Raw genomic sequence first — 24,181 nt, 5'->3', positions numbered from 1 at the left:
TCTTTCTCTCTCCTCTCTCTCTATTTGACTCCCTCTTCTCTCTCTATTCTGCCCTGATTCACAGTGAGTCTGTGCTATAGGTAGAGAGAGAGCAAGAGGGAGAGAGAGAGAGACTCTCTCAACACACTGTGATGCAACAGATAGCAGCCAGTCAGGAGACTGTTGCCCGCCCTCTGAGAAACTCACTAGTGGAACTTGAACACACTCTGTTAAAAGGTTTCATTTGGTTGCATCACTGCAGTCATATTCTTACACTCTAATGCTTCCACTCAGATCGTAAGTTGTATTTTCCCCTCTGTACATAAATGCCTTTATACATTTATATTCTGCTCCTGTATTCATAACACAATACCTACATTTCTTATAATGTTACCTTGTCGCACATCTTAACAAATTGGTGAAATACATGAATTTAGTAACAGTACAGACATTTACAATTGCTTTCCTGTACATTCTGAGATGGCCTGATAGCCCCAAGCAACATACAATGTATAGTCAACGGTGAAAGGGAAGGAGATAGGGCAAAGAATGGGAGAGATAAAGAGCAATGGAGTAAGAGCAAAAGAAAGAGATATATAGATCCCAAAAGACAAGGAGAAATTAAAGGAGAGAGAAAGAGTCGTTCACAAACACAAACAGACCCCACAGAGTCTTGACACATTGGAAAGAATTAACAAAAAAACTGAGCAAACAAGAATTCTATTTGGCCCTAAACAGAGAGTACACAGTGGCAGAATACCTGACCACTGTGACTGACCCAAAATTAAGGAAAGCTTTGACGATGTACAGACTCAGTGAGCGTAGGCTTGCTATTGAGAAAGGCCGTCGTAGGCAGACCTGGCTCTCAAGAGAAGACAGGCTGTGTGCACACTGACCACAAAATGAGGGTGAAACTGAGCTGCACTTCCTAACCTCCTGCCAAATGTATGACCATATTGGAGTCACATATTTCCCTCAGATTAGACAGACCCACAAAGAATTCATAAACAACCCCAATTTTGATAAACTCCCATATCTATTGGGTGAAATACCACAGTGTGCCATCACAGCAGCAAGATTTGTGACCTGTTTGCCACAAGAAAATTACAACAAGTGACAACAAAATGACAACAACAAACACCATTGTAAATACAACCCATATTTTTGTTTATTTATTTTCCCTTTTGTACTTTAACTGTTTTCAGATAATATGACATTTGAAAAGTCGTTATTCTTTTCGAACTTTTGTGAGTGTAATTGTTACTGTTAATTTTTATTGTTTATTTCACTTTTGTTTGTTATCTAGTTCACTTGCTTTGGCAATGTTACATGTGTTTCCCATTCCAATAAAGCCTTTATATTGAATTGAATTGAGTGAGAGTGAAGAGAGAAGGGGAAGAGAGGGTTGATATCAGGAGCTATGCCATGCCTCCCTAGCAGTTGACACGGGGAGGAGAAGAATAGACAGAGAGGCGTTTGAAGTCAGACAGGCATTTCTTCAGCGGCCTCAAATATCTAATGACAGAAATGGGGTAAGGGAGCGAACTAGGGGCGAATGAGATACGGGGGAGGCGAGGGAGGGAGGGAGAGAGGGAAGGAGAGAGGGATAGAGAGGTTGAGACAAGGCGATAAATATTAAAAGGTGGAAGTAAAATTGGGAATGAGTGTAACGGATGTGAAATGGCTAGCTAGTTAGCGGGTACGCGCTAGTAGCGTTTCAATCAGTTACGTCACTTGCTCTGAAACCTATTAGTAGTGTTGCCCCTTGCTCTGCAAGGGCCGCGGCTTTTGTGGAGCGATGGGTAACGACGCTTCGTGGGTGACTGTTGTCGATGTGTGCAGAGGGTCCCTGGTTCGCGCCCGTGTCGGGGCGAGGGGACGGTACTAAAGTTATACTGTTACATGAGCAGAGAGGCATCAGGAACAAATAGTGTTGAAAAATATGAGATATGGTGAAAGGATAAGAATGTGTTTTGGTTGAGTGCACTGAAGGGATTTGTAGAGGAGGAGAGGAGAAATCTGTGGTGCCGAGAGGGGATATCCATGTTCAAAGTGCATTTACTATTTTTCTCCATTTTGATTGAATTTCAAATCTGACATAAAGTATTTTTATTACCATGCCTTGTATAAGAGCATTATATTTGGTACCACAGAGAATTTGTCAATTTATGGGAATACAAAATAACACATTACCTGATTGCCAAGCATGCTTACAGTAACTTCCATCTCGGATTGTGCTATGCCATTTGTAGTAAATGAGCACAATCAAACATACTATAGCTTTGAGATGACACATTCATCTATGTTTTGGAGTGGCTGGCCAGTAAGAAACTGGTCCTGAACATCTCTAAAACTAAGAGCAGTAGAAATCGGTAGAAATCATTCCCTAAATTCTAGACCTCAGCTGAATCTGGTAATGAACGGTGTGGCTGTTGAACAAGTTGAGGAGACTAAATTACTTAGGTTATAAACTGTCATGGTCGAAACATATAGATTCAATGGTTTTAAAGATGGGGAGAGGTCTGTCCGTAATACAGAGATGCTCTGCTTTTTTGACACCACATTCCAAAAAGAAAGTCCTGCAGGCTCTAGTTTTGTCTTATCTTGATTATTGTCCAGTCGTGTGGTCGAGTGCTGCAAAGAAAGACCTAGTTAAGCTGCAGCTGGCCCAGAACAGAGTGACACATCATGCTCTTCATTGTAATCAGAGGGCTGATATAAATACTATGCATGCCCGTCTCTCTTGGCTAAGAGTTGAGGAGAGACTGACTGCATCAATTCTTCTTTTTAAAAGAAACATTAATGTGTTGAAAATCCCAAATTGTTTGCATAGTCAACTTACACACAGCTCTGACACACACTTAACCCACCAGACATGCCGCCAGGGGTCTTTTCACAGTCCCCAAATATAGATCAAATTCAATAAATTGTACAGTATTATACAGAGCTATTATTGCACAGAACTCCGTTTCATCTCATATTGCTCAAATGAGAAGCAAACCTGGTTTTAAAAAACGGATAAAGCAACACCTCACGGCACAACGCCTTTCCCCTATTTGGCCTAGATAGTTTGTGTGTATGTATTGGTATTGATATGTAGGCGCAGCAGTCTAAGGCACTGCATCTCAGTGCTAGAGGCGTCTCTACAGACCCTGGTTCGATTCCATGCTGTATCACAACCGGCCGTGATTGGGAGTCCCATAGGGCTGCCCACAATTGGCCTAGCGTCGTCCGGGTTAGTGTCTGGCCGGGGTAGGCCATCATTGTGAATGAGAATTTATTCTTAACTGACTTGCCTAGTTAAATCAGCGTTAAATAAAATAATTAAATACGTGTGCCTTTAAAAACATATATATGTAGTTCTGTCCTTGAGCTGTTCTTGTCTATTGATGTCTATTGTGCGGACCCCAGGAAGAGTAGCTTCTGCTTTTGCGACAGTTAATGGGGATCCTAATAAAATACCAAAATACCCATTGCAATCCACGTAATCGCAATGTTTTAAAATGCATATCTGGCAGGATAGCTTTCCACTGATCTGATCTCTGTCACTAGCTTCATTATCCACCTGATCTAATCACACAGACACACGCACTCACACACCCACAAGCACACACAGATGTGCACACACACACAGTCGCTAATCTATTGTCATCAACACTACAATACATTCTTTATTGCACTGAGACAGTCAATAAAACCAATTACGCTTCTCTTTTTAGTGCAATTTCCCAGGCTATTGCATCTGGATGTGTGGTAGTTTGGAGTCTGGCTGGTTTTATTCCTGTTCCTAACTGAATGCTTACCGAGGAACTGGTTGAGGGACATAGACACAGTGTGACTATCCCAAATGGAATCCTATTCCCTATATATTGCAGTATGGGCCATGGTAAAAAAGTAGTGCACAACATAGGAAATGGGCTGCTATTCGCTGTTTATACCACTTGAATGAAGAAGGAAAATAAAAAATGTGTCAACTCCGTAAAAGATCAACTTCGTCAGATTGTTGTCAAACGTCAACTCAGTCAGAGGGGATTTTCAAATGAATGATTTTCCATGTTTTACCAATGTTTGTATTGAACTTTTATTTTAAGAGTCAAAAATATGTCTGTTTTGAGAATCTGCAGTCAACTCCCTCATCGACTGAGTAAATGTTTTTGTCAATATTCTGGAAAAAAGATTTGAATCGCTGTTCTTTAACATATGAATAAACAACTGAAGTATTTGCTGTGCTAGACCTAAGGGATAGCGTTTTCTTTATAATGTTGTTTCATGTTCTAAATCTAGAAAAACATGCCAAAATGCTAACTAAAATGAACCCTGGAGCATGTAATAGAGCTACAAAACAAAACAAAAACTAGTTTGGAGATTTGTATTACATATTTAAATAATCTAATTTTAGAGTTAAACAATCAATGCATTTAAACACTTGCTTGACAATAATTGTAAAAATGAAATGCCTTTTTTTGGTGAGAGTTGACATAAATTCAGTTAGTTGCATTTTATGAACGCATTTTTTTTTTATTAGGAGATTGTTCATTTATATGGTGTGATAGCTGATACTTTGGTCTATCATAAAATACACTACCAGTCAAAAGTTTGGACACACCTACTCATTCAAGGGTTTTTCTTAATTTTTTATATTTTCTACATTGTGGAATAATAGTGAAGACAAAACTATGAAATAACACATGTAGGAATCATGTAGTAACCAAAAAAGTGTTAAACAAATGAAAATATATTTTATATTTCAGATTCTTGAAAGTAGCCACCCTTTGCCTTACTGACAGTTTTGCACACGCTTGGTATTCTCTTAACCAGCTTCATGTGGTAGTCACCTGGAATGCATTTCAATTAACAGGTATGCCTTGTTAAAAGTTAATTTGTAGAATTTCTTTCCTTCTTAATGTGTTTGAGCTCAGCTGAATCTGGTAATGAATGATTCCATATGTGTTATTTCATAGTCTTCATAGTTATTTCAAGCCTATTCCCCCTCAGGAAACTAAAAAGATTTGGCATGGGTCCTGAGATCCTCAAAAGTTTCTACAGCTGCAACATCGAGAGCATCCTGACCGGTTGCATCACTGCCTGGTACGGCAATTGCTCAGCCTCCGACCGCAAGGCACTTCAGAGAGTAGTGCGTACGGCCCAGTACATCACTGGGGCAAAGCTGCCTGCCATCCAGGACCTCTACACCAGGCGGTGTCAGAGGAAGGCCCTAAAAATTGTCAAAGACCCCAGCCACCCCAGTCATAGACTGTTCTCTCTACTACCGCATGGCAAGCGGTACCGGAGTGCCAAGTCTAGGACAAAAAGGCTTCTCAACAGTTTTTACCCCCAAGCCATAAGACTCCTGAACAGGTAACCAAATGGTTACCCGGACTATTTGCATTGTGTGCCCCCCCCACAACCCCTCATTTACGCTGCTGCTACTCTCTGTTTATCTTATATGCATAGTCAATTTAACTATACATTCATGTACATACTACCTAAATTGGCCCGACCAACCAGTGCTCCCGCACATTGGCTAACCGGGCTATCTGCATTGTGTCCCACCACCCGCCAACCCCTCTTTTTACGCTTCTGCTACTCTCTGTTCATCATATTTGCAAAGTCACTTTAACCATACCTACATGTACATACTACCTCAATAAGCCTGACTAAACGGTGTCTGTATATAGCCTTGCTACTCTTTTTTCAAATGTTGTTTTACTGTTGTTTTATTTCTTTACTTACCTACACACACACACACATACCTTTTTTTCCCGCACCATTGGTTAGAGCCTGTAAGTAAGCATGTCACTGTAAGGTGACAAATAAACTTTGATTTGATTTGATGTCTTCACTATTATTTTAGAATGTAGAAAATAGTAAAAATAAAGAAAAACCCTTGAATGAGTAGGTGTGTCCAAACTTTTGACTGGTAGTGTATATTTAAAATGTTCATATTAAAACAAATATTTTGGGGAGAATGTACCGTCTTTCAAGAATCCCTGGGACAAAGACAGTGTCAGTGAAAGCCTCCTCTGTTCTGTTTAGAGGACATGACAGGAGGACATGTTGGGAGAAACCAGACCCTTGAAGGGAAGGTCATTTTCCTCTGGTGACAGTTCAAAAGTTGATTCTCATGGTTGGCAGTTCCCTTTGTGTGTAGTAAGGTCCATACTTATCAGGGAAACACAGACAGCTTAGACAGCACAGACAGCACTGACAGCTCAGACAGCACAGACAGCAGCACGTATACATTACTAATACAATGCTTGAAGGACATGCTCATGTATCATCTTTGAAATATGATTAATTTTAGCCACAATTCTTATTTGAAAAATATTTTTGATATGAGTGTAATGCCTGTAAAATTGCATAAAAAATGGACTCTGGTCACCCATTGTAAGGTAAATGTTATTCTCAGCATGTATTGAACCCTTTAACTGGGATTAAAGCACATGACTGGCTATGTGAAACAAAAAATGTGCTTATTGAATTGAAAAGCAGAGCTGATTTGATTAGGGAGCACATGAATGCAAGTGTTGTTTATCAGGATTTATGTATGAAGCTAACGAAGCAGCAGCGTCACTTTTAGACTTACGTGACAAGTTGACCCAAATAATACATTTTATCCGGGGGAGCTAAAGAGCTAGGTTGCATCCCACATTGTACCCTATCCCCTACGTAGTGCACTCCCTTCTCAGTGTTAAAGAGAAATAGAATGATTTTAATCAGCGAAAGGGAATGGGGGATACCTAGTCAGTTGTACAACTGAATGCCTTCAATCAGGGTAACAAGCTGAAGTAACGTTCCTTTGTTCACCCAAATGTCACATCTCTAATTAATGTTCTATTCCATCTCTATACTGTTCTTGGAAAATAAATGTTTTAATTTTTTTTCCTTTTCAACTGTCATCTCTGACATATTTTGATTGCAGTGCCTTCAGTAAGTATTCCTACCCCTCAATATTTTATTGTGTTTCAGCCTGAATTCAAAATGGATTAAAAATATGTTTTTTCTCACCCATCTAAACCCAATACCCCATAATGACAAAGTGAAAACATGTTTTAAGAATGTTTTCAAATGTATTGAAAATGAAATACAGAAATATCTAATTTACATAAGTATTCACACCCCTGAGTCAATACTTTGTAGAAAAACCTTTGGCAGCGATTACAGCTGTGAGTCTTTCTGGGTAAGTATCTAAAAGCTTTCCACACCTGGATTGTGGAACATTTGCCTATTGTTCTTTAAAAAATTCTTCAAGCTCTGTCAAATTGGTTGTTGATCATTGCTATACAACCATATTCAGGTCTAACCATAGATTTTCAAGCAGATTTAAGTCAAAACTGTAACTCAGCCACTCAGGAACATTCACTGTCTTCTTGGTAAGCAACTCCAGTGTAGATTTGGCCTTGTGTTTTAGGTTATCGTCCTGCTGAAAGGTGAATTCATCTCCCAGTGTCTGGTGGAAAGCAGACTGAACCTGGTTTTCCTCTAGGATTTTGCCTGTGTTTAGCACCATTACATTTATTTTGTATCCTGAAATACCCCCCAGTCTTTAATGATTACAAGCATACCCATAACATGATGCAGCCACCACTATGCTTGAAAATATGGAGAGTGGTACTCAGCAATGTGTTGTATTGGATTTGCCCCAAACATAACATTTTGTATTCAGGACAAAAAAGTGAATTGCTTTGCCACATTTCTTGCAGTATTACCTGCCTTTTTGCAAACAGGATGCATATTTTGGAATATTTTTATTCTGTACAGGCTTCCTTCTATTCACTCTGTCACATGGATTAGTATTGTGGAGTAACTACAAAGTTGTTGATCCATCCTCAGTTTTCTCCAATCGCAGCCATTAACAGATTTCTCCTATCACAGTCATTAACAGTTTTCTCCTATCACAGTCATTAACAGTTTTCTCCTATCACAGTCATTAACAGTTTTCTCCTATCACAGTCATTAACAGTTTTCTCCTATCACAGTCATTAACAGTTTTCTCCTATCACAGTCATTAACAGTTTTCTCCTATCACAGTCATTAACAGTTTTCTCCTATCACAGTCATTAACAGTTTTCTCCTATCACATGACTGGCTATGTGAAACAAAAAAATTGCTTATTGAATTGAAAAGCAGTGTCACGCCCTGGCCTTAGTATTCTTTGTTTTCTTTATTATTTTAGTTAGGTCAGGGTGTGACATGGGGAATGTATGTGTTTTTGTATTGTCTAGGGGTTTTGTATGGTAAATGGGTCAGTGTCTTGTCTAGGTGTTTGTATGTCTATGGCTGCCTAGATTGGTTCTCAATTAGAGGCAGCTGTGGTTCATTGTCTCTGATTGAGAGCCATATTTAAGGCAGTCATAGGCATTGGGGTTTTGTGGGTAATTGTCTATGTTCTATGTTGCATGTGTGCACTTAGTTCGTTTTAGCGTCACGTTTTTTTTGTTCATTTAGTAAGTGTTTGTTTTTTCTTCATTAAAAGAAGATTTATTTCTCACACGCTGCGCCTTGGTCCACTCTTTCTCATCAAAGCGATCGTGACAAGCAGAGCTGATTTGATTAGGTAGCACATGAATGCAAGTGTTGTTTATCGGGATTTATGTATGAAGCTAACGAAGCAACAGCGTCACTTTTAGACTTACGTGACAAGTTGACCCAAATAATACATTTTCTCCGGGGGAGCTAAAGAGCTAGGTTGCATCCCACATTAACAGTTTTTTTCCTATCACAGTCATTAAACTGTTTTAAAGTCTCCGTTGGCCTCATAGTGAAATCCCTGAGTGGTTTCCTTCCTCTCTGGCAACTGAGTTAGGTAAGACACCTGTATTTTTGTAGTGACTGGGTGTATTGAAACAACATTGAAAAGTGTAATTAATAACTTCACCATGCTGGAATGGATATTCAGTGTCTGCTTTTTTATTTTTACCCATCTACCAATAGGTGCCCTTCTTTGCGATACATTGGAAAACCTCCCTGGTCTTTGTGGTTGAGTCTGTGTTTGAAATGCACTGCTCAACTTAGAAACCTTATGGATAATTGTATGTGTGGGGTACAGAGATGAGGTAGCCATTAAAAAATAATGCTAAACACTATTATTGCACACAGAGTCCATGCAACTTATTATGCCACTTTTTAAGCAAACATTTACTCCTGAACTAGGTTTGCCATAACTAAGGGGTTGAATAATTTTTGACTCAAGAAACTTCATCTATTAATTTAGAATTAATTTGTAAAAAATTAAGAAATAAATTATTCCACTTTGACATTCATGCACACCATGAAATGTGGAAAAAGTTGAGGGGTTTCTGAAGGCAGTGTACATCTGCTAATCAAAATTCACTGCCTGTTTTCCTTCCACCAAGTGAGTTTACCCCGTGGGGCCCTGGGTTGGGTTGCCAGCTGTAGACAGTAGTCCTGGATAGTGTCAATGGCTTGATACGATACTAAGTGCCATTATTACCCCATGGGTTTCAGGGATTCTAAAAGATCTGCTATCAATGATACATATCAATCAGCCAGTGAGTCATTTAAGCAATAAGGCTCGAGGGGGTGTGGTATATGGACAATATACCACGGCTAAGGGCTGTTCTTAGCACGACACAACACGGAGTGCCTGGATACAGCCCTTAGCCGTGGTAAATTGGCCATATACCGCAAACCCCCGAGGTGCCTTATGCTATTATAAATTGTTTACAAACGTAATTATGACAGTAAAAATAAATGTTTTGTCATACCCATGGTATACAGTCTCATATACCACGGCTTTCAGCCAATCAGCATTCAGGGCTCGAACCACCCAGTTTATAATGTGTAATATAGACTAATGCTTACCTTTAATCAAAACAGTATCACTGATGAAAAAAACTGCTTGGTTCCTCTCCCTCTCTTTCTCTCTGTCAAGTAAATTCAATTTAAGGGCTTTATTGGCATGGGAAACATATGTTAACATTGCCAAAGCAAGTGAAGTAGATGATACACAAAAGTGAAATAAACAATAAAAATGAACAGTAAACATTACACTCACAGAAGTTCCTCACTCTTTAATGCAAACACACAGTTAGGAGATGAAGGGAGCAGCAGAAAAAAGGGGGAGGAGAGGAAAGCTGTGTGAGGCAACAGAAAAGAGAAGAGAAGGGTGGGTCTTTGTTTTCTCTTTCTCCTTAAGGGTGTGGTGGCACCTCAGGGCTCCCTCTTCCTTTTTCCTCCCTCTGACACTCTTTTCCTTGCTCTTTCACTCTTTCTGCTCCTCTCCTATTTCCCCCTCCTCTCTCTACTTGTTTAAGTGAGCCCCCCTGTGCCATGATGGAGAGGACAGACCTCTCTGGTTAGCTTACAGTTAGTCAGGGCCGCTTCTCTCTCTCCAGGCGCACTGCACTGATGAATTTACAAGGCACACACAGACAGTGGGCAGGGCAGACACACAGAGAATGTATGAGCGGACCGAGTTCGGTGAGCAGATGACTGTGAAGTTAATTAGAACATCCTGTGCCTACTTCTCTCTCTCCCTATCTCTCATCCACCTTCTCCCCCTCTCTGCCCCTCTCTCCCTGTCGGAGAAGCTTTGATGTGGTGTAGTGCCTGGAAACTTAATGAAACATTTATAATAGCCTTTCCATTATTTCTCTCTTCTCTGTCCCTCTCTTTTGTTCCCTCTCTACCTGGTCCTGCCTCCAAGACAAGACTGTTTTACACAACATGGGGCAAAGCAGTGTTGAAAGCTGTAGACACCACTTGTAATACTTATTCTCTGAGACTCTCTCTTTCTCCTCCCTGCTCCCCTGGCAGTGTCTTTCTTCCAGTCAGGGAAAAGAGTGTTTGGTCATTTTCTCTTTGACTCTCTCTCTCTTTCTCTCTTCCTGTCTCTCTCTCCCTCTCTCTCACTCTCTTTCCACTCTCTCTTTACTTTTTATTTTTCTCTTGACCCTCTCTCTTTCTCTTTATCTCATACTGTCTCTCTCTCCTCACCTCTCTTTTCTCACTTACAATCTTCATTACTTACAATCAAGTTCAAAGATGTCATTTTTGACTGAAGTAGGACCTGTCAATTCCTCTGACGTGATACACGCTACGTTGAATAACTGACAGAATGACTCATGCGAAGCCCATTAATGATATCACAGTTTGGAATGGGGAATGTCAAATCCAATCTATCAGGGCATGTTGCACTCATCTCGCCTTCAATAAACTTAGTTACGTATTGCAGATGACTGTGTGTGGAATCATCACAGTACCCTGCAGATACACAGTATATTTGCACATCTTATTGCTAAATAGATTTTTCTAACTGGAGCTAGCTCATAACGTCTTGGCTGTCTTCGCTTCTGTAACTGTCATCTCTCGTTCCCCTCAGCATCTCACGCTTCTCTCCATTCCTCTGCTGTGAGTCTTCATCAACTAAATTTCCCCTCATCTATCTCTCTCCCTCTCCCTCTCTCTCCCTCTCCCTCTCTCTCCCTCGCTCTATTCACTCTCTGTCTCTCAACTCAATTCAATTCAATTCAAGGGCTTTATTGGCATGGGAAACATATGTTAACATTGCCAAAACAAGTGAAGTAGATAATAAACAAAAGTGAAGTAAACAATAAAAACGAACAGTAAAAATTACACTCACAGAGTTCCAAAAGGATAAAGACATTTCAAATGTCATATTATGTATATATATGTCTATATACGATGTGCAAATAGGTAAAGTACGTCTGTATCTCTTGCTGTGTTCCCCAGTCCCTCTTTATTTGGATCTCTGTTAGATTTGATTTGATTTAATTCGATTTGATTTAATTCGATTTGACTCGATTTGATTTGATTTGATTTGATTTGATTAGCTCCCTGCTGTGAAATGTTCATTTTATTAGATGAAGCTGTGTGTCCCTCTGCTCTCCTCTGCCTTCTCCCTGGTGGTTGGTTGTATTTAAAGCCACGTTTATTTGGGTTTCACCTTCCTATTGAGGACTGCCTCCTCAGTCTGTTACTGAGTGTTTCCCTTCATCTTAACTCTGTCTTCACATAACACTCAGAGCTCTGTCTACTGACAGACACATACTGTACAATCTGCAGGTACTGTAACATCTGAGTAGAACATATTTCCTCTGTCATTTCTGAGCACATCCTTCTTTTTTATTTCCCTCTCCTCTTTAACTCCTGCTCTTAACATCCTCTATAGCAGGGCTACTCAACTCTTACCCTACAAGGTCCAGAGCCTGCTGCTTTTCTGTTTTACCTGATCATTAACTGCACACACCTTTGTGTCCCAGGTCCAAATCATTTCCTGATTAGAGGGGAACAATGAACAAATGCAATTGAAGTGGCTTGGAGGTCCAGAGTTTGAAGGCTCTATAGTCTCCTCTCCTCCACTACTACTTCCCTGGGACCATCATGCTTATCTCCTCTTCTTCTCTCTCTCTCTTCCTCTCTCTTTTTCTCAATTAAATTAAATTCAAGGGGCTTTATTGGCATGGGAAACATCTGTTAACATTGCCAAAGCAAGTGAAGTAGATAATAAACAAAAGTGAAATAAACAATGCAAATGAACAGTAAACATTACACTCCCAGAAGTTCCAAAAGAATAAAGACATTTCAAATGTCATATTATATATACAGTGGGGCAAAAAAGTATTTAGTCAGCCACCAATTGTGCAAGTTCTCCCACTTAAAAAGATGAGAGAGGCCTGTAAGTTTCATCATAGGTACACTTCAACTATGACAGACAAAATGAGAAAAGAAAATCCAGAAAATCACATTGTAGGATTTTTAATGAATTTATTTGCAAATTATGGTGGAAAATAAGTATTTGGTCACCTACAAACAAGCAAGATTTCTGGCTCTCACAGACCTGTAACTTCTTCTTTAAGAGGCTCCTCTGTCCTCCACTCGTTACCTGTATTAATGGCACCTGTTTGAACTTGTTATCAGTATAAAAGCGTGCATTATTTGGTGTTTTACGTACACTGAGGATATTTTTGCAGAATTCTGCAGGCTCTCAATTTGGTGTTTGTCCCATTTTGTGAATGTTTGGTTGGTGAGCGGACTCTAGACCTCACAGCCATAAAGGGCAATGGGTTCTATAACTGATTCAAGTATTTTTTGCCAGATCCTAATTGGTATTTTTAGCCAGATCCTAATTCTATGTTCCTTTTGATGGCATAGAAGGCCCTTCTTGCCTTGTCTCTCAGATCGTTCACAGCTTTGTGTGCTCTAGGGAAACGATGTCTAGATGTCATTTGTATTTGTGGTCCTGGCAACTGGACCTTTTTTGGAACACCATTATTTTGGTCTTACTGAGATTTACTGTCAGGGTCCAGAATCTGCAGAATCTGTGCAGAAGATGTAGGTGCTGCTGTAGGCCCTCCTTGTTTGTTAACAGAAGCACCAGATCATCAGCAAACATTTGACTTCAGATTCTAGTAGGGTGAGGCCGTGTGCTGCAGACAGTTCTAGTGCCCTCGCCAATTAGTTGATATATATGCTGAAGAGGGTGGGGCTTAAGCTGCATCCCTGTCTCACCCCACGGCCCTGTGGAAAGAAATGTGTGTGTTTTTTGCCAATTTTAACCGCAGGCTTGTTGTTTGTGTGCATGGATTTTATAATGTCTCTCTCTCTCTCATCATCTCTTTTATTTTACAACTTGGCTGTCCCTTCTCATGCTTACATCTAAAAGACATCCAAGTACACTTACATACTCTATCACTCACACACACCGCTTAACACACGCACACGCACACGCACACACACACACACACACACCCTAAACCTAAACCCTGTGCCCGAAATAGCCTCTTTACAAGTGAGGACCAGCAAATGTCCTCACTTCTCTGAATTTTCCTTGGTTTACCATTGTTGTGAGGACTTCTGGTGCTCACAAGTATTGTGAAACAAGCCCACACACGCACACAGTCAGTCCAGTTGAGGAGAATGTCAGTGTAATCACCAGTCCATTGGGGAACAACACAGGAAGATATCCTGTGGACAGAGAGAGCACTTTGAATGTACTTTCCTGTATGGATGGGGTCAACGGAAACACACTCTACACAGGGGCCCTGCCAACACGTCACCCCCATCAAAACACAGGCCGCTCATTTGTGTGTGTGTGTGTGCTTGCTTACGCTTACATGCGTGGTATTTGGCATTTTATTAGGATCCCCATTAGCTGTTGCAAAAGCAACAGCTACTCTTCCTGGGGTCCACACAGCAGCTTAGCTGTCGAAACGTTAGATATTACATTTTTGCATCTGAGCTCCTAGAGTGTGCGGCTCTCCTTTATTTTCAAGTTTTCCACTCCGTTAGCCAGCACCTCGCCTAATAGGTGTGCGTTTCTTTTTCTTCTAGATTATTCCACACAAAACATGGAACATGACATAATACAGAACATTAATAGACAAGAACAGCTCAAGGACAGCACTACATTAATTTTAAAACGGCACACATAGCCTACATGCTGGTGTAGAGATGTGGGGGAGTGCATGCCTGTATGTGTGTCACTGAATGGGTGTGGTTGTGTGGGGGTGGTGTGGGGATGTGGGTGTGAGGGTGTGTGTGTTTGAGAATATTTGTGTGTCCAAGCTGTTGGTTGTGTGTGCTCTGATTTGCAGACAGCAGTGACCTTTTCCAATGGTCCAGTCAAGGGATGGCAGGTAGCCTAGTGGTTAACAGTGTTGGGTTGATAACTAAAAGGTCACTGGTTTGAATCCCTGAAACAGCAAGTTGAAAAAATCTGCAGTTATGATCAGAGCAGTTAACCCCCATAAACAACTGGTTGCTAATGTCAATTAAGGCAGCCCCTTGCACCTCTCTGATTCAGAGGGGTTGGGTTAAATGCAGAAGATGCATTCAGTTGTACAGACTAGTTTCTCACTGTCTGTCTTTTTTGGCAAATAGAGAAAAATAATAGACGCCAATACGTTTATAGGGGGTAAATCAGCTTTAATACTGCAGATAGATTGTAGCTTCCATCAATTTAATTGTCTGCGTCACTTCCAAACCCCATATATATTTTTGCAAATATATATATACATATATCCATACTTACATACATACATACATACATACATACATACATACATACATACATACATACATACATACATACATACATACATACATACATACATACATACATACATACATACATACATACATACATACATACATACATACATACCAATTTGTTTCTTGGCTTAGGCGTATTATTTTGCATTGGTCCATCCCTCTTTCTTTGTTTACTTGAGGCTCAATTTGCCGTGATTGATTTTGCACTGAGAGCAGACCGAGACCAGACTCACCGCCTCTCAAATTCAAGACAAGCTTTTGGAGATTGTCAAGCATCGATTTTCAATTACTCTTACAATAACTAGATGATAAAGTATCAGGTGTCCCTCTCTGAGGATGGTGAATGAATGTTCTGATTAGGTTTAACACAAAAGGGGCTGGTGACACACACACACACTCACACTTACAGTACACACACACACACAGTCTGTCGTTCTATTAAAATCGAATAGTCCAGATGTGAACTATTCTGTGTCAGGCTGAGGAGACGTGATGAAGCTAGAATAAGGCTCCTTAAAATGTTGCCAACTTGGACCAAGATAATTCCCAGAGATAATGAAAGTCCTCCAACTGTTTTTTCCACATTTGAGTTATTAGTTTGGTTACACTACTCTATGACAGATGGGTGCTGGAGTGTCTCTGTAACTTCCCCAGTCAACATGGCTGCTTCAAAAAGGAGTGCATGCTTCTCTCCACTCCTCCGCATACAGTATTTCTAGATGCCATATTGCCATCAATAGAAAGTGTAACAGAGGACATCCACAGTCCATGGTGTTCTTAAAAGCACTAATACAGTCGCTGCTCAAACTCTTCTCTGTCTCCCTATCATCTATCTCCCGCTTTCTCCCTCTCTCCCTTTGGGGCGGCAGGTAGCCTAGTGGTTAGAGCATTGGGCCAGTAACCAAAAGGTTGCTAGATCAAATTCCTGAGTTGACAAGGTAAAATGTGTTGTTCTGACCCTGAACAAGGCAGTTAACCCACTGTTCCTAGGCTGTCAATGTAAATAAGAATTTGTTCTTAACTTACTTGCCTAGTAAAATAAAAAAACATCTATCTCTCCCTGTATATCCCTCTCTCTCTATCCATATTTCCCTGTATATCTCTGTCCCCCCCCCTCTATCATATCCCTACTGTCTTGTCTTTGGCTATGCCAGATTAAGTGATATGACATGCTATTCTATAAAATCCTTTCTCTGTAATTAATATTACCTGATTGAGCTAATCAGGTAAATGTAATTAACTAGAAAGTCGGGGCACCACAAAATAATATTTATAGAGCAGTTATCTTCCGAATAAACTCTTAAAGACCTAGTTATATTTAACATCAATAGCAGTCAATATTAATCGTCACCTTATTTCAGTCTCATCTGAAAGTTGTAAATGCTTGGTTATCTTCACGAACCCTGGCTAACAAGTTGAATCAGCAATATAAAATTGGGTTTAATTATTTATTTACTAAATACCTAACTAATCACACAGAATTACATATACACAGAATTAATCATACCTTGATTACAAATTATGTCATAGCGGACGGAACAGATATGACAGCTGGTTACACAAAGAAAAGGGGGCTGGATTTGAGTGAGAGAGCGGGAAGACTGAAGAACAAAGGGAGAAGCGATGTCTCTATCGTAAATACAATATCCTATGCATTTTAAATTACCGCCATTTGGAAAAGGAAAATGCAATAAATATTTACTCTGAGCTGCGCTTCAATAGGTTGGTGGTAGATGGATGGCCGTGTTGCCCCACAGAGTCCTTTGTCCTTTGAAGAGTGTCTCTGGTGGTGAACGGGAAACGTTGTAGTGTCGTCGTTGTGTGGTAGACGGGATACTCTGTCCGTCCTTTCCTAGCCCACGTTTACAGCGGCCGCTGCTAACTCAACGGCTAGGAGGTATCACTTCTGTAGCGAGTAAGAGTTCAAAGTTCATACCATTCGCAACCAAAGCTCACGCTGAGGTTGGCTTCGTTCTGTAGTTATTATCTGAACCCTTCTGACATCGGACCGTCATCCTAATGTACCCGGAACAGGAGGTTACATTTTCGTCAAGGGCTTATATATTGGAGGGAGAAGGGTGTGTTTCATAGTTTATAACCCATGTCTCTACACAGGGGCGGGCCACTGATTGAGCAGAGCCCTAACCTTATGAAAACCCAAATCTCTCATTTGGAAGCTAAAATTACATTTAATCTTTTCACCAATCATTTTATATTTAAACATTTGAATTGCACAACAATTCCATGTGAATCTGATAACTATAATATGTAGACTTTCCCAGATACAGTTTAGGTCGTCCTGTCATCAGTCATAATGTGTAACGGCAGTCTAGCTCTTCCTCCTCCTCAGACGAGGAGAGGCGAGAAGGATCGGAGGACCAATGTGCAGCGTGGTAAGTTTCCATAATTTAATGACATGAAAACTAGACAAAATACAAAACAACAAACGTACTAACCGTCACAGTCCCGTGTGGCACAAACACTGACACAGGAAACAACCACCCACAAATCCCCAACACAAAACAAGCCACCTATATATGATTCTCAATCAGGGACAACGATTGACAGCTGCCTCTGATTGAGAACCATATTAGGCTGAACACAGAAACAGACAAACTAGACACACAACATAGAATGCCCACCCAGCTCACGTCCTGACCAACACTAAAACAAGCACAACACATAAGAACTCTGGTCAGGACGTTACATAATGTCTTAGATGACAACCGAACTGACATCATATTCTTTAAGTACCAACGCATATTTTCAACTGGTTCTATTACCGAAATATGGTTCCTTTCCCCCCACTTGTTTGATGTTCCCAGACTCTATGTTTAACAAAGGCTATTCAAGAGTCCCTCTGTAGAGTCAAGAGAAAGGGAAGGGAGAAAGGTATTTATGGGGGGGGGGGTCATAAACCTTACCCACAGGCCAACGTCATGACACCACTCTCTGTCCCTCTCTCATCATCATCTGTCTCTCTCTGTCTGGCCATGGTCCCGATCCTCAATTGGCTTAGTGGAAGTCTAATCATTCTCTGATGCCCCTGCTGTCATCCTCTCCCATGGTGATCTTAATCCTGTGATCACTAAATACCTTCCTTTAGCTGGTGTTGCTGCTGGTGCTGGTGCTGCTCGTGGTGCTGGTGCTGCTGGTGGTGCTGGTGCTGCTGCTGGTATTGCTGCTGCTGCTGGTGGTGGTGCTGGTGTTGGTGCTGCTGGTGGTGGTGGTGGCGCTGCTGGTGGTGGTGTTGGTGGTGGTGGTGGCGCTGCTGGTGGTGGTGGTGCTGCTGGTGGTGGTGTTGGTGGTGGTGGTGGCGCTGCTGCTGGTGGTGGTGTTGGTGGTGGTGGTGGCGCTGCTGCTGGTGGTGGTGTTGGTGGTGGTGGTGGCGCTGCTGGTGGTGGTGCTGCTGGTGGTGGTGTTGGTGGTGGTGGTGGCGCTGCTGCTGGTGGTGGTGTTGGTGGTGGTGGTGGCGCTGCTGGTGGTGGTGCTGCTGGTGGTGGTGTTGGTGGTGGTGGTGGCGCTGCTGCTGCTGGTGGTGGTGTTGGTGGTGGTGGTGGCGCTGCTGGTGGTGGTGCTGCTGCTGGTATTGCTGGTGCTGCTGGTCGTGGTGGTGCTGCTGGTGGTGATGTTGGTGCTGCTGCTGCTGCTGGTGGTGGTGCCGATGCTGCCACTGAAGGTGGTGATGCTGCTGCTGTTGGTACTACTGGTGATGGTGGTGGTGGTGGTGCTGCTGATGGTGTTGGTGGTGGTGGTGGTGCTGCTGATGGTGTTGGTGGTGGTGGTGGTACTCTGCACTGCACTCACCACTCACTACAGTACTCCACACACATCTAGCCCAGGGCACAGACAGGAGAGAGGGATACAAACAGGTCAATCACCCCTGGAAACCACTGCCAGTAACTATCAGCCCCATGGAGCAGGTTAAAGTTGGCCCTCAATGATGATACAGCCATTTTATTATCCTCTTAATGGTTATGGTTAGGTTTAGGAATAGGTTCATCTGAGGCTAAATCTGTCATTAAAAGCATCTACCTCTAGCGCCCCACATCTCTAGGATGTAGGATCAGCTTTGCCTTCCCAAATCTATTTGGGAGGACTGACTAAACTGACCATAGAATTTATCAATATCTAGGGGCAGCGTCTTTCTGCTCTCACTAGTTTTCACTTATCACCCTTACAGTAAGTGCTCAGATAATGTGTGTGCGTGCGTGTGAGCGTGCGTGTTTGCGTGGCCATGCCTGCTTATGTGACTGTATGTGTGTCCCATAGTTCCAGTATGTGCGAGCGTACGTATACATCTTTGTGATTGATCAAATTACAAGTACATTAGCTAAAATGCATTTGATAGTACCAATGAGTGGGCCGAGTTGGAGCACTATGGAGCACGTGGATGTTTCACAGGTTTAGAGGCAGTAATCACCCAGTCTCAGATCTCACTACGTGGTGGTTTCAGCTCAGCAACATTTGGGCTAGTGACTAGATCCAACCCTCTCATCTTTAAGTCAATGATTAACAGATACTGTACATACAGTACACTGAGCTCTTTATTCTCTGGCTCATGTGACATTGAAGGTGACAGGGGTGAGTTTGCCTAGGATGTGTCCCAAATGGGACACCTTTGTAGTGCACTACTTTAGACCAGGGGTAGGGATAACAAAATGGATGATCAAATCAAATCAAATTTTATTTGTCACATACACATGGTTAGCAGATGTTAATGCAAGTGTAGCGAAATGCTTGTGAACGCGAAGCGAGGCGGCCTTCTCTGTCGGCGCCGATCAAGACTGTCCTAACAACTGGACATTAAAAACGATATAATTGAAAACGTTTAAAAAAAAATCTTATTTTTCACAGAGTCGTGGCTGAACAACGACATGGACAACACACAGTTGGCTGTGTTTTCGGTCCATCAGCAAGATAGAACAGCTGCCTCCGGTAAGACAAGGGGTGGCGGTCTGTGTCTATTTGTAAATAACAGACGGTGCCACAAAATCTAATATTAAGGAAGTCTCAAGGTTTTTCTCACCTGAGGTAGAGTATTTCATGATAAGCTGTAGACCATACTATTTCCGAAAATAGATTTCATCTATATTTTTCATAGCTGTCTATTTACCACCACAACCCGATACTGGCACTAAGACAGCACTCAACGAGCTGTATAAGGCCATAAGCAAACAAGTGTAACGCTTGTCATCTGGAGGAGGAGAAGAAGAGGACCAAGGTGCAGCGTTGTAAGTGTTCATATCTTTAATTAAAATACGTAACACTAAACCAAAACAACAAACACGACAAACTAACAGTCCTGAAAGGTGAAACAAACACTAAACCGGAAACAACCACCCACAAACACAGGTGGGAACAGGCTACCTAAATACGATTCTCAATCAGAGACAATGAATGACAGTTGCCTCTGATTGAGAACCATATCAGACCAAACACACAGAAATACAACACAAGGACAACATAGAACACCAGACATAGAATGTCCACCCAAACTCACGCCCTGACCAACCAAAACAGAGACATAAAAAGGATCTCTAAGGTCAGGACGTGACAACAAGAAAATCCTCATCCAGAGGTGGCGCTCCTTGTGGCCGGGGACTTTAATGCAGGGAATCTTAAATCCATTTTACCTCATTTCTACCAGCATGTAACATCTATAACCAGAGGAAAAAAACATCTAGACCACCTTTACTCCACACACAAAGACTCTCCCTCGCCCTCCATTTGGCAAATCTGACCATAACTCTATCCTCCTGATTCCTGCTTACAAGCAAAAACTAAAGCAGGAAGTACCAGTGACTCGCTCAATAAGGAAGTGGTCAGATGACACAGATGCTAAGCTACGGGACTGTTTTGCTAGCACAGACTGGAATATGTTCCAGGATTCTTCCGATGGCACAACACATCCGATGGTACAACACATCTGTCACTGGCTTGTGCATTGATGACATCATCCCCAAAGTGACCGTACGTATATACCCCAACCAGAAGCCATGGATTACAAGCAACATCCGCACTGAGCTAAATGGAAGAGCTGCCGCTTTCAAGGAGTGGGACTATAACCCGGATGCTTATAAGAAATCCCGCTATGTCCTTCGACGAACCATCAAACAGACAAACAGTCAATACAGAACTACCATTGAATCGTACTACACTGGCTCCGACGCAAACTATTACGGACTACAAAGGGAAGCACAGCCGAGAGCTGTCCAGTGGCATGAGCCTACCAGACAAGATAAATAACTTCTATGCTCGCTTCGAGGTAAGCAACACTGAAGCATGCATGAGAGCATCAGCTGTTCCGAATGACTGTGTAATCACGCTCTCCGTAGCCGATGTGAGTAAGACCTTTAAACATTCACAAGGCCGCAGGGCCAGACGGATTAACAGGTTGTGTACTCCGAGCATGCGCTGACGAACTGGCAAGTGTCTTCACTGACTATTTCAACCTGTCCCTGACCGAGTCTGTAATACCAACATGTTTCAAGCAGACCACCATAATCCCTGTGTCCAAGAACACCAAGGTAACCTGCTTAAATAACTACCAACCCGTAGCACTCATGTCTGTAGCCATGAAGTACTTTGAAAGGCTGGTCATGGCTCACATCAACACCATTATCCCAGAAACCCTAGACCCACTCCAATTTGCATATTGCTGCAACAGATCCACAGATGATGCAATCTCTATTGCACTCCACACTGCCTTATCCCATCTGGACAAAAGGAACACCTACGTGAGAATGCTATTTATTGACTACAGCTCACCATAGTGCCCTCAAAGCTCATCAATAAGCTGAGGACCCTGGGACTAAACACCTCCCTCTGCAACTGGATCCTGGACTTCCGGACGGGTAACCCCCAGGTGGTTATGGTATGTAACAACACATCTGCCACACTGATCCTCAACACAGGTGCCCCTCAGGGGTGCGTGCTCAGTCCCCTCCTGGACTCCCTGTTCACTCATGACAGGGCACGACAATGCCTATTCCCCCTCAGGAGACTGAAAAGATTTGGCATGGGTCCTCAGATCCTCAAAAGGTTATACAGCTCCACCATCGAGAGCATCCTGACTGGTTGCATCACCGACTGGTATGGCAACTGCTCGGCCTCTGACCACAAGGCAATACAGAGGGTAGAGCTTATTGCCCAGTACGTCACTGGGGCCAAGCTTCCTGCCATCCAGGACCTCTATACCAGGTGGTGTCAGAGGAATGCCCTAAAAATTGACAAAGACTCCAGCTACTGAACGGCATGCGGTACTGGAGCGCCAAGTCTAGGCTTCTTAACAGCTTCTACCCCCAAGCCATAAGACTACTGAACAGCTAATCAAATGGCTACCCAGACTATTTGCATTGTCGTCGTCCCCCCAACCACATTTTTACGCTGCTGCTACTGCCTGTTTATTATCCATGCATAGTCACTTTACCTCTACCAACATGAACATAACCCTTAACATGAACTAACCCTTAATTACCTCGACTAACCTGTGCCCCCACACATTGACTCTGTACCGGTACCCCCTGTATATAGCCTCGCTACTGTTATTATTGTCACGCCCTGACCTTAGAGATCCTTATTATTCTCTATGTTTGGTTAGGTCAGGGTGTGACTCGGGTGGGAAATCTATGTTTTCTATTTCTTTGTTTTGGCCGAGTGTGGTTCCCAATCAGAGGCAGCTGTCTATCGTTGTCTCTGATTGGGGATCATATATAAGTTGTCATTTTCCGTTTGGGTTTTGTGGGATCTTGTTTTCTGTATAGTTTATTTGCCTTACAGAACTGTGCACTTTCGTTTTAGTCGTTGTTATTTTGCTTTTGGTGTCATCAATAAAAATAACGATGTACGCCTACCATGCTGCCCCTTGGTCCAGTCATTCCACAAACGAGAGCCGGAACAATTATATTGATGCTCCTTAATTATTTGTTATTATTCTTCTCTATTTTTTAATTTTTATTTTTTACTTCAGTTTATTTTATTGAATACTTTCTTTAACAGTTAATTTTCTTAAAACTGTATTGTTGTTTAAAAAGGCTTGTAAGTAAGCATTTCACTGTAAGGTTTACACCTGTTGTATTTGGCGCATGTGACAAATAACATTTGATTTGATTTGATTTGAATAGGATGCCATTTGGAACAAAGCCCCAGCCGACCCCACAGCCGACCCCTCAGCTCGTACAATGTATAGTGCATTGTTAATCATTATCATCTTTTATGACCTGCTGACTGAGACCAAACTCTCAGTAGTCAAATTAAATCAATGTTTATTGGTTGCGTACACAGGTTTGAAGATGTCATCACAGGTGCAGCGAAATGCTTGTGTTTCTAGCTCCAACAGTGTAGTAATACCTAGCAATATAAAAAATACAATACACACATAATCCATAAAACTAGAAATAAGTTATATAGGATGAGCCATGACTAGAATACAGTTTATACATATGAAGTGGGCAAAACAGTATGTAAACATTATTAAAGTGATCAGTGTTCAATAACTATGGACATAGGGCAGTCGTATCTAAGGTGCAGGGCAGAGTACTGGGCGGAGGCTGGCTAGTAGTGACTGTTTAACAGTCTGATGGGCTGGAGATAGAAGCTGTTTCTCAGTCTCTCGGTCCCAGCTTTGATGCACCTGTACTGTCTCCACATTCTAGATGGTAGTGGGATGAACAGGCCTTGGCTAGGATGCCTGAGGTCCTGAGGTGTTGTAGGTGTCCAGGAGGGCAAGTAGTTTGCCCCAGTGATGCGCAGACCACACCACCTTCTGGAGAGCCCTGCAGTTGCGGACGGTGCAATTTCCGTACCCGGCGGTGATATAGCCCAACAGGATGCTTTCAATGGTGCATCTGTAGAAGTTTGAACGGGTCTTAGGGGCCTCCTTCACCACGCTGTCTGTGCGGATGGACCATTTCAGGTTGTCAGTAATGTGCACGCAGAGGAACTTGATGCTTTTGACCCTCTCCACTGCGGCCCATTCATGTGGATGGTAGCCTGCTATCTCTGCTTTCTCCTGTAGTCCACGATCAGCTCCTTTGTTTTGTTGACGTTGAGGTTATTTTCCTGGCACTGTTGTCATCAGGCCTACCATTGTTGTGTCGTCAGTAAACTTGATGATTGAGTTGGAGACGTGTGTGGCCTCGCAAGGTGGGTGAACAGGGAATTC

Source organism: Salvelinus alpinus, chromosome 19 (genome assembly GCF_045679555.1).
Source record: "Salvelinus alpinus chromosome 19, SLU_Salpinus.1, whole genome shotgun sequence".
In the NCBI taxonomy this organism is placed as follows: Eukaryota; Metazoa; Chordata; class Actinopteri; order Salmoniformes; family Salmonidae; genus Salvelinus; species Salvelinus alpinus.
The sequence above is the reverse complement of the archived record's forward strand: the minus strand, read 5'-3'. Positions refer to the sequence as shown.